This window comes from Pseudophryne corroboree, chromosome 1 (genome assembly GCF_028390025.1).
Source record: "Pseudophryne corroboree isolate aPseCor3 chromosome 1, aPseCor3.hap2, whole genome shotgun sequence".
Taxonomy (NCBI): domain Eukaryota; kingdom Metazoa; phylum Chordata; class Amphibia; order Anura; family Myobatrachidae; genus Pseudophryne; species Pseudophryne corroboree.
In genome coordinates this window covers 766,249,664-766,263,225 of record NC_086444.1, presented here as the reverse complement: position 1 = coordinate 766,263,225, position 13,562 = coordinate 766,249,664, and the positions used below count along the sequence as shown (strand labels likewise).

General features: G+C 47.9%; 1 protein-coding gene across 2 annotated transcripts in view; it reads right to left on the bottom strand.

The window, feature by feature from the left end:
- SMARCAD1 (SWI/SNF-related, matrix-associated actin-dependent regulator of chromatin, subfamily a, containing DEAD/H box 1) overlaps positions 1–10,531 on the bottom strand; it is a 337,899-nt gene extending 327,368 nt beyond the window's left edge. Inside the window, exon 1 of one of the 2 annotated variants that reach the window (XM_063917359.1) lies at positions 10,368–10,531. The gene's annotated coding sequence lies outside the window, so the exon portion shown is untranslated. Of the gene's footprint in view, positions 1–10,301 lie in introns of both variants that reach the window. The other variant, XM_063917366.1, reaches the window with a different exon arrangement.
- Positions 10,532–13,562: the final 3,031 nt, after the last annotated feature.

The following is a 13,562-nucleotide window of genomic DNA, read 5'->3' as shown; positions in this document are numbered from 1 at the left end:
TCCGGTATGGATCGGTGTTCGTTTTTTTGTTTTGCCAAGTACGTGGATTATCTCTGGACCTGGATGTACCTCTGGAGGCTGGAAGGTGAGTATAATTTTTTCACAGGTACCTCGGATCGTCGGAGACCGTGGCAGTCGGCGTGTCAACATAGGTAAGTATGTGTGTGTCGGTAGTGTGTAATAAAGTTTTACTATCAAGGTGTGTGTGTACTGTTTTTATTTGGGTATTTTTTTTCCAGTAGTACTACAGGTACCAGCGGGCCCGTTTTTCTCCCGCATGCTGGTACTTGTGGTTCTCCAAGTACCAGCTTGCAGGGGAGGCTTGCTGGGACTTGTAGTACTACTGGAAAAAACAATATCTTTTTATTATCACAAAAGGCTATCAGCCCCTCCATCCGCAGCCCATTGGATGGGGGGGGGGACAGCCTCGGGCTTCACCCCTGGCCCTTGGGTGGCTGGGGGGGGGGACCCCTTGATTGTAGGGGTCCCCACTCCCCCAGGGTACCCCGGCCAGGGGTGACTAGTTGGATATTTAATGCCACGGCCGCAGGGCACGGCATAAAAGTGACCCCCGGCTGTGGCATTATCTGTCCAGCTAGTGGAGCCCGATGCTGGTGTTAAAAATACGGGGGACCCCTACTCTTTTTGTCCCCCGTAATTTTGGCACCAGCACCAGGCGCAGAGCCCGGTGCTGGTTTTAAAAATACGGGGGATCCCTGCCCAATTTTTCCCCTGCATTTTTAGAACCAGGACCAGCTCGAAGAGCCCGAGGCTGGTTATGCTTTGGAGGGGGGACCCCACGCCATTTTTTTTTCCGGGTTTTTCCCGTTTTTTCCAGTTTTTTAAAATCGCGGCAAAATCCGCCAAATCGGCCGATTTTCGCCCGCGATTCTGGCGAATCCGTTTTTCATTGAATATGGTGAATTCCGGAAGCCACCTTCCGGAATTCACCTGTCGAATTAAGTCGAATTAAAAAACGGCGAAAAATTGCCGCGATTCGCCGTGAATTGCATATACCCCTATAACTCAAACTGGAAGAATTTATGTAACGTTTCTGATGACACTTTGAAAACCACTGAGGCACTGTCAAACTATCTGCAGCTAACACTGTTGACTGACTAATATAAGGTCAAGTATTTCTATTCAACTTGCTTTATATAATTAAACTAATAAAGCCATCAAATCTATTATTACCTATTACTATTTTTAATATACCGGTCTTTTTTTAATAAACTACCTTGCTTTAAAATTATTTTTAACTATGAACCCATTATCCTCCCACCTATAAATTTTGACAAACATTTAACATTAGTATAGACTATTTCCTATTTTTTTTTTTTTTTTTACTTTTTTGTCAACGCACTTTTTGAGAAACTGTAATCGTGATCAAAAATTTTAGTTTGAATTTGGAAAAAGTTTTTTCTCACAAAGCCTATTGTGTTGTATAACAAAGGAAAAGGCATACAAGAACAATTCAATTACACCACTCCCATCTTTGTATCCTAAGTAGGAGAGCTGCTATGGCAATTTGAAAATATGATTGTTGTGTGTTTGACAGATTATTGAAAACTTTACATAGCCAAGTTTGGAAACGGCATGAGATATTTAAATAAAATTTTGAATTTTTCTTAGACTACATATTTACTCTCCATTTACCAAATCTGAACAAAATCTGAGCAGGGTGAATTAAAATTTTAACAAAAAGCGTGTTGATTTGATACGGAATGACCTTAATCCTGTTAACACAGAATTTAACAGAAAATAAGAACCATATGGCCCATCCAGTCTTCCCTTTTTGTTTGGGTATGGGTTAGTTTACTGGATTAGAATGGCTATTAGAGTGGGTTTAGTGGTTGGGTTCAGTCACTAGTGTTAGAATGTGATGGCAGATAAGAACCAATTGGCCCGTCCAGTCTGTCCATGTACACACACTAGGGGTAATTTTTATTGGGAACCAATCAATCCACCATTACACCCTTGGAGTGTTGGAGGAAACCACAGCACCCTGTGGAAACACAAGCTATGGGAGAACAGACAATCACACAGCCAGGGCCGCAGCGGGAACAGAACCCACAACCCTACTGCTGTGAGGCAGCAACGCCAACCACCACACCATCCATACTGTCATACTGTATATAAGTACATACATCTACATATATACATACAGATACGTACATCATCTTACCCGCGATGGGCACACATAGTAGAACGCAGCTATTCGTGGCAAAGCTTATCTTAGTCCCTACGGGTAGCGGGTGCGTAGTTTGACAAAGTATTACTACATTCTGTGTCATTGGGTATTAAGTGAGCCACAAAATACTGGTGTTTCGCTAGAGAAAGACCAGGGATATACATGTGATGTAGTCAAGGGATATGCAGTGACAAAATGCTGCGGATGTACAAAAAACTTAGGAATGCAAAAATGTTTTCAATATTGTGGGGTGGCGGGGGTGGATTATTTAAATATATTTTGTGTGTGGGGTCACAAAATACACATAAGTATTTAAAAACTATTAATATATACTGTACATTGCTCGCTGTCTGCCCATTGTATCTGTAGCAACTCATCGCATCAAAAATATGCCCTCCAAAATGAAAAAAAAAAGCCTTCCTCTGTAATCAGCACCCTGCCCTAAAAGGGACTGTGGGGCAGATGTATTAACCTGGAGAAGGCATTAAGGAAGTGATAAACCAGTGTTAAGTGCAAGGTGATAATGTACCAGCCAATCAGATCCTAACTGTAATTTACATATGGGAGCTGATTGGCTGGTGTGTTTATCACCTTGCACATATCACTGGTTTATCACTTCCTTATGCCTTCTCCAGGTTAATACATCTGCCCCTGTGGTTGGTATCGCAAGCATAGATGACTGTGCTTGTGATACTGGCTCTGTGCGATTTTGGCTATCAATTTTGACTATCTTTTACACGAGCCTGCACAATCTATCTAGGCTTGCGATACAGACCGCGCAGGACCATGCATCAGGATCGCAAGGAGGACTTTCACCTTGCGATCTGCACTAACTTTCCTTGAGATTTTGACTATATAATCAAAATCACAAGTAAAAATCTCGCCGTGTGCACATACTTTTAGAGTGATCACTATAGCTGGAATCATTAAAAGGTATTTCTTTTGCGACAAACCTGTGGATCGTTTTGAAAGCCCTAAGTCACAGATTTTATATTCATGCATAGAGTTGAAAATAAACAGTATTTTAATTACCTACCGGTAAATCCTTTTCTCGTAGTCCGTAGAGGATGCTGGGTTCCATATTAGTACCATAGGGTATATACGGGTCCACTAGGAGCCATTGGCACTTTAAGAGTTTAATAGTGTGGGCTAGCTCCTACCTCTATGCCACTCCTACCAGACTCAGTCTAGAAACTGTGGGTTCCGGTATGAATGGTCGACCATGTTATGGTCGACAGTCATTAGGTCGACCACTATTGGTCGACATTGACATGGTCGACACATGAAAATGGTCGACACATAAAAGGTCGACACGAGTTTACTTTTTTTGGTGTCGTTTTTTGCGTAAAGTGACTGGAAACCCCAATTAGTGCACCGCGTCCCCTAACATGGGTCGTTTCGCTCGCCATGCTTCGGGCATGGTGCCTTCGCTTCACTCGGCACAGATTACCGTTCCAATCGTAGTCCACGTGGATCGTAAAGTATGGAAAAGTTCCCCAAAAGGAAAAAAAGTTAAAAAACTCATGTCGACCATGTGTCCATGTCGACCATGTCAATGTCGACCTAATGACTGTCGACCATGTGAACGGATACAGAAACTGTGCAGCAGGAGACAACATACTTTGAGAGAAGGAAAACCTCAGATAGTGGCGAGATTCATACCAGCTCACACAACAGGCAAATCCGGCCAACATGCCGGAAAACTCAGCAACAGCTGAAACAGTACGGAAACAGTAAAGAACGCAGAACTAACCTAGGAACCAGACAGTACTGAACTAAATAACCACAGCAGGAAAACGAAGCGCTATGGTACTAATATGGACCTCAGCATCCTCTACGGACTACGAGAAAAGGATTTCCCGGTAGGCAATTAAAATCCTATTTTCTCTTACGTACTAGAGGATGCTGGGGTCCATATTAGTACCATAGGGATGTACCAAAGCTCCCAAAACGGGAGGGAGAGCGCGGAGGCTCCAGCAAAACTGCTTGACCAATCTTGAGGTCATCAGAGGCCAAAGTATCGAACTTGTAAAAGTTAGCAAACATGTTCGACCCAGACCAAGTAGCAGCTCGGCAAAGCTGTACAGCCGAGACACCCCGCGCAGCTGCCCAGGAAGAGCCCACCTTACGAGTAGAGTGGGTCTTTACAGATTTTGGACACGGAAACCCTGCCGTAGCATATGCATGCTGGATGGTGAACCTGATCCAGCGTGAAATCGACTGCTTAGAAGGACACCCAATTTTCTGGGGATCATAGGAGGACAGAGAGTCAGATTTTCTTTGACGAGCCGTTTTCCTCACATAAATCTTAAAAGCCCTCACAACATCCAAGGCCTTTGAAGCAATTGAGGAGTCAGTAGCAGGGACGTGCGGTGAGCTAAATGGCTCAGGAGGCACTGGCTAACCTCATAGCCAGATTTATATGCAATATATGAGCCAAAGGGTACATCTGGGAATTATACACAGGTACAGCAGTATAAACTCTTCAGAATTTGATGAGTTTTGATCAGAGATGTGCTGAAAAGATAAGCAGGTGAGGCACTGCCTCACCTACCATGGACTTTTTACTCCACAGTTTTGGCTATAAAAATTATTAGAATAATGCAGAGAAAATATTTCAAACAAATTATTAGCATTTTTCATATACTTTATTCAATCAAAACTCTGGTTTAAATAGAAGTATGACAGGAAAGGCTCTGCCTCACCTCACCGCACGTCACTGGTCAGTAGCCACTGGCACCACAATAAGTTGGTTGATATGAAAGGCTGAAACAACCTTAGGCAGGAACTGCGGACAAGTCCTGAGTTCCGCCCTATCCTCATGGAAGATCAGATAGGGACTTTTACAGGACAAAGCCCCCAATTCCGACATGCGTCGAGTAGAAGCTAAGGCCAACAAAGTGACCGCCTTCCACGTGAGAAACTTGACTTCAGCCTCCTGTAGAGGCTCAAACCAATCCGATTGCAGGAACTGTAATACCACATCAAGATCCCAGGGTGCCGTGGGCGCCACAAAGGGAGGCTGGATGTGCAGAAACCCTTTCAAAAGGGTCTGAATCTCAGGGAGGGCAGCCAATTGTTTTTGGAAGAAAATGGACAAAGCTGAGATCTGAACCTTGATGGAGCCCAATCTCAGGCCCATATCCACACCTGCTTGCACGAAAAGGAGAAAACGTTCAAGTTGAAACTCCACCGCAGGTATTTTTTGGATTCACACCAAGACACATTTTTTCCAAATGGAACGGTAATGTTTAGACGTTACTCTCTTCCTAGCCTGTATCAGGGTAGGAATCACCTCGCTCGGAATGCCCATCCGAGCTAAGATCTGGCGCTCAACCGCCATGCCGTCAAACGTAGCCGTGGTAAGTCTTGATAAGCGAACGGCCCCTGCAGCAGCAGATCCTCCCGAAGATGTAAGGGCCGTGTATCTTCCAGCAGAAGATTCAGCAGAACCGCGTACCAAGCCCTCCTTGGCAAGTCCAGAGCAATGAGGATTGTCAGAACCTTTGTTCTTTTTACAAGTTGAAGAACTTTTGGAATCAGAGGAAGTGGAGGGCACACATACACTGACGTGAACACCCACGGTGTTACCAGTGTGTCCACCGCCACTGCCTGCTGGTCTCTCGACCGAGAACAGTACCTCCGCAGCTTCTTGTTGAGGCGGGAGGCCATCATGTCTATGTGAGGAACCCCCCACCAATCGGTTACCTCCTCGAACACCTCCGGATGGAGGCCCCCCTCTCCTGGATGGAGATCGTGTCTGCTGAGGAAGTCTGCTTCCCAGTTGTCTACTCCTGGAATGAAGATTGCTGACATCGCGACCGCGTGTCTTTCTGCCCAGAGAAGGATTCTTGACACCTCTGACATTGCAGCCCTGCTCTTCGTTCCGCCTTGTCAGTTTATGTAGGCCACTGTGGTTACGTTGTCCGACTGCACCTGAACAGCTCGATACTGTAGAAGGTGTGCTGCTTGAAGAAGGCCGTTGTATACGGCCCTTAGCTCCAGGATGTTTATTGGGAGAAGGGATTCTTGATTCGACCACCTTCCTTGGAAGGTTTACCCCTGAGCCACTGCTCCCCAACCTCTTAGACTTGCATCCGTGGTTAGAAGGATCCAGTCCTGAACTCCGAACCTTCGGCCTTCCAGAAAGTGTGGTAGTTGTAGCCACCAGAGGAGTGAAATCCTGGCTTTTGATGACAGACGTATCCTCTGGTGCATGTGTAGGTAAGATCCCGACCACTGGTCCAAGAGATCCAGCTGAAAGGATCGAGCATGAAACCTTCCGTACTGCAGAGCCTCGTAGGAGGCAACCATCTGTCCCAGAAGGCGGATGCACTGATGAACCAATACCCGGGAAGGCTTCAAAACATCCCGGACCATTGTTTGAATCACCAATGCTTTCTCCACCTGGAGAAACACCCTCTGCACCTCCTTGTCTAGGATCATCCCCAGGAAAGACAGCCTCCTTGTCGGCTCCAGATGAGACTTTGGAAGGTTCAGGATCCAACTATGCTCCTTGAGCAGATGTGTCGTGAGAGCAATGGATTTTAACAACAACTTCTCCCTGGACGACGCCTTGATCAGGAGATCGTCCAGATACGGAATTATGTTCACCCCCTGCTTACGGAGGAGAACCATCATCTCTGCCATCACCTTGGCGAAGACCCTCGGTGCCGTGGAGAGACCGAACGGCAGTGCCTGAAACTGATAGTGATCGAACAGTGCAAACCTGAGATATGCCCGATGCGGCGACCAAATAGGAATGTGGAGGTACGCATCCTTGATGTCCAGGGGCACCAGGAACTCCCCCTCTGTCATCCTTGAGATGATAGCTCTCAGAGACTCCATCTTGAACTTGAACTCCCTGAGATAAGGGTTCGAAGACTTTAAGTTCAGAATTGGCCGTACCGAACCATCCGGCTTCGGTACCACGAAAAGGTTTGCATAGTAACCTTTGTTCCACTGATGAGGCGGAACTGGAACAATGACCATGGACACTACCAATTTTCGGATAGCTTCCAGAAGAATTGCTCTGTCTGCCGGCAGAGCCGGCAAGCCTGATTTGAAGAAAGGGTGAGGTGGGAGAGTTTGAAACTCCAGTCTGTACCCCCTGGACACTATATCCTGTATCCAAGAGTCCAGGCCAGACGTCACCCAGACATGGCTGAAATGCCGGAGTCTTGCTCCCACCTGACCCTCCTCCAGGCTGTGCAGTCCACCGTCATGCGGAGGACTTGGAGGCACCAGAAGCAGGCTTCTGCTCTTGGGAACCTATGGGAGCAGGCTTTTTTCCTTTAGCACGACCACCTCTGAAGAAGGTGTAAGAAGGCTTGTTCTTTTCTAAGCATCGCGGGCCGAAAGGACTGTGACGTGGCTGGTGTAAAAGGCTTCTTCGTAGCCGATGCGACTGAGGGAAGAAAAGGAGACTTACCCGCGGTAGCCGTGGCAATCCACGCATCCAGCGCCTCCCCAAACAAAGACTGACCTGTATAGGGTAGGCCCTCCACACTTTTCCTGGATTCCGCATCCGCAGACCATTGGCGCAGCCAGAGACCCCTGCGAGCCGAGATGGACATGGAGGAGATCCCCGCAGCCATGGAACCCAGGTCCTTCATGGAATCTACCAGGAACACTGCAGAATCCTGAATGTTACGTAAAAATAAATCAACGTCACCTTTATCCATCGTAGTCAAATCCTCCTGCAGAGTGATTGACCACCTGGCTATAGCTTTAGAAATCCATGCACAGGCAATAGTAGGCGCAGTATAGCCCTTGAAGCCGTGTATATGGATTTGAACGTAGCATCCACCTTGCGATCTGCCGGATCCTTCAACGCGGTAGATGCCGGGACTGGTAAAACAACTTGTTTTGACAGCCTGGAGACAGAGGCGTCAACTATAGGCGGAGACTCCCATTTTTTTCTATCATCCTTTGGGAATGGAAAAGCAACCAAGACCCTCTTAGGGATCTGGAATTTTTTCTCCAGATTTTCCCAGGCCCTTTTCAAATATAGCATTTAATTCCTTAGATGCTGGGAAGGTGAGAGGGGCCTTCTTACTGTCCGTGAAGAAGGCCTCCTCTACCTGCTCAGGAGGTGTGTCAGAAATCTGCAACACATCCCGTATGGCCTCAATCATCAACTGCACCCCCTTAGCAAGTGATGCCGTCCCCTTCGATATATCCCCGTCACCAGTGTCAGAGTCGGTGTCCGTGTAATCCTGCATAATCTTGGCAAGTGCACGTTTGTGAGGATGAACCACAGGGGACCCCGAGGAAGCAGTATCAGACCATACAACCATAGAGGATTGCAATACCTGAGTTGCATGCTCAGTTCTTGCAACCCTCTCAGAAATCTGAGAAATAGTCCCCCTAAGAGAGGCTAACCAGTCCGGTTCTCTAGCTGGGATCTGCGCTACAACAGTGCAATCCTGATTACATCAGATGGGATTTTCCTGAGAAGAGAAATCCTCTAGACCTGTTTGCTGATACACCCCACATACACACAGGGGACAGGGCAGACAGAATTTCCCCCTCAAGAATGGCAGAGACACATAGATTGGAGTCAACCCACACACAGCGCTATTATAGGTATAGGGAGACCCTAAGCCAGCGCTGACAGTGTCCCTTAATAGGTGACACAGTCTTACACAGCCTCCCCTCCCTTCTACAACCCCCTGGTACCGTACAGATAGCTGGAGTTGAACTGGAGGGACTGTTCTTCCACTTGCATCCGACTGCAGGCAGGAAAATGGTGCTGAAACACTGCTGGGTCTGCTCTGAGAAGCTCCGCCCCCATATAGGCAATGTCTTCCAGCTCTTCATAGATTATACTGGCCTGAGGTTTTGTGTGCTGGCTGAGAGCCGCAGACCCCGACAGGCTGGATTTGATCAGTGTAGGGTCAGGCACTGGCTCAGGGCGCCACTCACAGCGCCGCACCTAGGTACCGCTGAGCCGTCCGGGAGCGCAGTTAATACTGCGCTCCTACCCTGTAACCGCCATCTTCACACCGACCCCCCGCTTGTTAAGGGGGGCGGTGACTAACTCGCCACACTTCAGCTCTGCAAGGGGGTGGCGGCATGCTGCCGGGGTGAGTGTTCCCCTGCGGCGGGGAGCCATCTATCCCCTCTGGAGCTCAGTGTCCAGTCAGCGGAGACAGTGGCTCAGACCCCGCAGGGCGGACACTGCTCCCCCCCTCAGTCCCTCGATGCAGGGAGGCTGTTGCCAGCAGCCTCCCAGTAAAATAAAAACTCTAAGAAACTTTTACCAAGAAATCTCTGTAGAGCTCCCCTAGCTGTAACCAGCTCCTCCGGGCACATTTTCTAAACTGAGTCTGGTAGGAGGGGCATAGAGGGAGGAGCCAGCCCACACTCTCAAACTCTTAAAGTGCCAATGGCTCCTGGTGGACCCATCTATACCCCATGGTACTAATATGGACCCCAACATCCTCTAGGACGTAAGAGAAATTATATTAAACACATTCTCTTCTTCATTTAAAACACTATCGCGCTGTATTTCTGCATCTGTGTTTCAGAAACTCTCAATCGAAGTCGAAACCAGACAGCTGCATATATAGATAGTCCTCAAAATGAATTGAACATAATTTAAAAGGTCCATTAAGACAATGGCTAGTAGACAGCTTATGTAGCAGAGCTACTCCACACAGGCTTCCTGTCAGTGGTCCTGTCACAGGGCGCAGCAGTACAGGGCCTGACAAACTGAACAATAGCTGGCACACATACAATGCAGAAACATTACACATCTCATGTTCTGTGAAGGCAATGGTGCGGTTACATGTGTATCTGTGACATCAGTAGCTTCTACATGTATGAGGCCAGGTATAAAATGACCAGCCACTGCAGAACTGCTACGGCGAAATACAAAGAGCAAGTGTCCAGACGTGTTTCCCTGTCATTGTGTCTGTGTACACGGCCTGTGGCCCTTATGCTGCTCTGACACTGCTGTGCAACACTGACTGGGATCGTTACATTGTCCGTCAAAATGCTACAGCCGGCGTGTTGTGCTCTCCGGCTTAGCCCGGCACAGGGACACGCACAGCCCCGATGCACACTAATGAAACTCAAAGCTAAGGCAGGCGGACAAACATCCCACCGTGTGACTGACAGCTGCCTCCCCCGGGGCGCGGACCCCAGCTCCCGGCACCCAGGCGGTGCTTACCTCCTCTTCCCGCGGCCTCTCTTTCAGGGAGTCCTTCGCTGGGCGCCGCCAGATGACGACGACGTTCGCTCAGGCCGGGAGCTGCCGGGCGCGCCAGTGACGTCACGTGACCTGGCTGAGCTGTAGTGATGCTCTCACGATTCTGTTGCCGGGGAGGTGGTGACGTCACCACCAGTGTCACCTTTGCTGCACATTTACTAAGGAGCAGAGTAATGGAAGGGGTCCTGGAAGTGCTGTAAGAACACGATGACCTACTGCTAGACTGGATAGGGAGAAAATATGTGTGTGTCTATATCTCTATGTACAGTATGTTTGAGCCTGGGAAGGGGGGGTTCAGAACATATTTAGGTTGAGGGGGCCAAGATATAATCTAATTATGCTACCCATAAATCAGTAAGTAGGTCCCCCCCTCCCCACAGGTTTTATGCCTCCTAGTTAATGAAACTTGTTTTCCTGAAATGTGATAAAGTAACAGAAATAAATATTTCTCATACGTCCTAGAGGATGCTGGGGTCATCATAGAACCATGGGGTATAGACGGGATCCGCAGGAGACATGGGCACTTTAAGACTTTGAAAGGGTGTGAACTGTCTCCTCCCGCTAATATGCCCCTCCTCCAGACTCCAGTTTTAGAATTGTGCCCAGGCAGACTGGATGCACTCTGAGGAGCTCTACTGAGTTTCTCTGAAAAATACTTTTGTTAGGTTTTTTATTTTCAGGGAGACTGCTGGCAACAGTCTCCCTGCTTCGTGGGACTAAGGGGAAACAAGTATGACCTACTTCCAGTGAGTTCAAAGGCTTTGCTTCTGGCTACAGGTCACCATTAGCTCCTGAGGGTTTGATCGCTAGATACGCCTAGATGCTCGTTCCCAGAGCCGGCCGTCACCCCCCTTACAGAGCAGAAGACAGGTGAGTAGAAGAAGGTCAAGAAGACTTCAGTGACGGCATTCTGAGGTACCGCACAGCGATCGCACGCTGCGCGCCATGCTCCCACACACACAGCAGCACTACAGGGTGCAGGGCGCCCTGGGCAGCAGAAAAGCCTCAGAATTAAACTGGCAAGAGGGGACATAAGTGCCTAGGCACTGTCCTAACCCCCACCAATATAAATATATATTTAAAAAAAGCGGGACTGATGGGCGCCATTAAGGGGGTGGAGCTTCGTCCTCACAGCTCACACAGCTCAGCGCCATATTCCCCTACACAGGCTGCAGAGACACTGGTCCTTCCTCACACTTCTGAATAAGTATCAAGGTGCAAAACGGGGGGGGGGGGGGGCACAGAAATACTGGTGCAATATATGTTTAATTTAAAAGCGCTGCAGGTCTGGGGCATTCTTTAGTGTTTCAGAACCGGTGATTAGCTGGCAAACTCCCTCTGTGTCTCTCTGACAGACTTTACTGTGGGTCTGTCCCCTATATGCCTGGTGTGTCTGTGGGTGTTTGGTACACGTGTGTCGGCATGTCTGAGGCTGAAGGCTCTTCCCAGGAGGAGACTGTATTAGGGACACAAACGGCTGGGGGAGGGACCCTGTCGGCACCGCCGACGCCAGATTGGATAAATGTGTTGAACGCCTTGAATGCTAATGTGACTCTTATTAGTAAGAGGCTAGATAAGTCTGAGTCTCAGACGCAGGCATGGAAGAAATCTGGAGAAGATATGTTATTGCAAAGTCAGGTCCCCTCAGGGTCACAGAAACGTACGATGGCCCAGTTGGCAGACAGTGATACCGACACGGACTCTGATTCCAATGTCGACTATAGCGATTCCAGATTAGATCCAAAATTGGCAAAGAGCATTCAGTACATGATTGTGGCAGTTAAAGAGGTACTACATATCACTGAGGACCCGGCTGTCCCTGATAAAAGGGTCTGTATGTATAAGGAAAGGAAACATGAGGTAACGTTTCCTCCCTCTCATGAACTGAACACGCTATTTGAAAAACTCTGGGAAGCTCTTGACAAAAAGTTTCAGATTCCTAAAAGAATTACGGTAGCTTATCCATTTCCCTCGGCGGATAGGGAAAAGTGGGAGTCACCCCCCCACCGTGGACAAGGTCCTGTCACGTTTGTCTAAAAATGTGGCGCTCCCGTCACCTGACACGGCGGCCCTTAAAGATCCTGTGGATCGTAAACAAGAAACTATGTTGAAGTCCATTTATGCGACCACAGGTACGCTACTCAGACCTGTCATTGCGTCTGCGTGGGTAAGTAGTGCTATCGAAAAATGGGCAGACAGCTTGTCTTCTGAAATAGATACAATGGAATGCTGATGCTGATTCCAAGAAAAGTATGGAATCTCTACCATATAAAGGTAAGACTTTATTTGGTGACGGCCTTGTTGATTTGGTATCTACAGCTACCGCGGGTAAGTCATCTTTTCTCTGACGTCCTAGTGGATGCTGGGGACTCCGTAAGGACCATGGGGAATAGACGGGCTCCGCAGGAGACTGGGCACTCTAAAGAAAGATTCAGGACTATCTGGTGTGCACTGGCTCCTCCCCCTATGACCCTCCTCCAAGCCTCAGTTAGATTTCTGTGCCCGGCCGAACTGGATGCACACTAGGGGCTCTCCTGAGCTCCTAGGAAGAAAGTATAGTTTAGGTTTTTTATTTTACAGTGAGACCTGCTGGCAACAGGCTCACTGCAGCGAGGGACTGTCAAAGTCAAAAAAATATTACATAGAGAGAGCATACAAACCACACACATTTAAGTCGCTATACTTGCAAATATGCGCAGCGAGGACAGCAATATATGGAAACACACGCATTTGCTCGGACATGGCACGGAGATGGATTCGACACTTATTTCATACAGTACATAATTATAATAATATCAAGCACCAGACATCATGTTTGGTATTAAAACAACCAGCTCAATGCGTAGATTAATTTGATACTTGTTATTAAGTTGTGGGACATTGTAGCGGATAGATATGATTGAATGTATAAAAGCTAAAATCACTTTGTTGGGAACAATGGATGATCAAGCAAATCCTTTACTAAGATTTTCAGGGCTGAACCTGATTAGCATATACAAAGGAGAGAGAGAGACCCCTCCCCTAGGAACAGACACACAGGAGGATAGTTCCTGTCTGGGGGGGGTTGGGGTCAGTGTTGCTGGTTGCCACAGAGAGCAGATGTGATGTGGGTGCACTCAGAACAGAGGTCTCAGAAGCATGGCTGGATCATCGCCA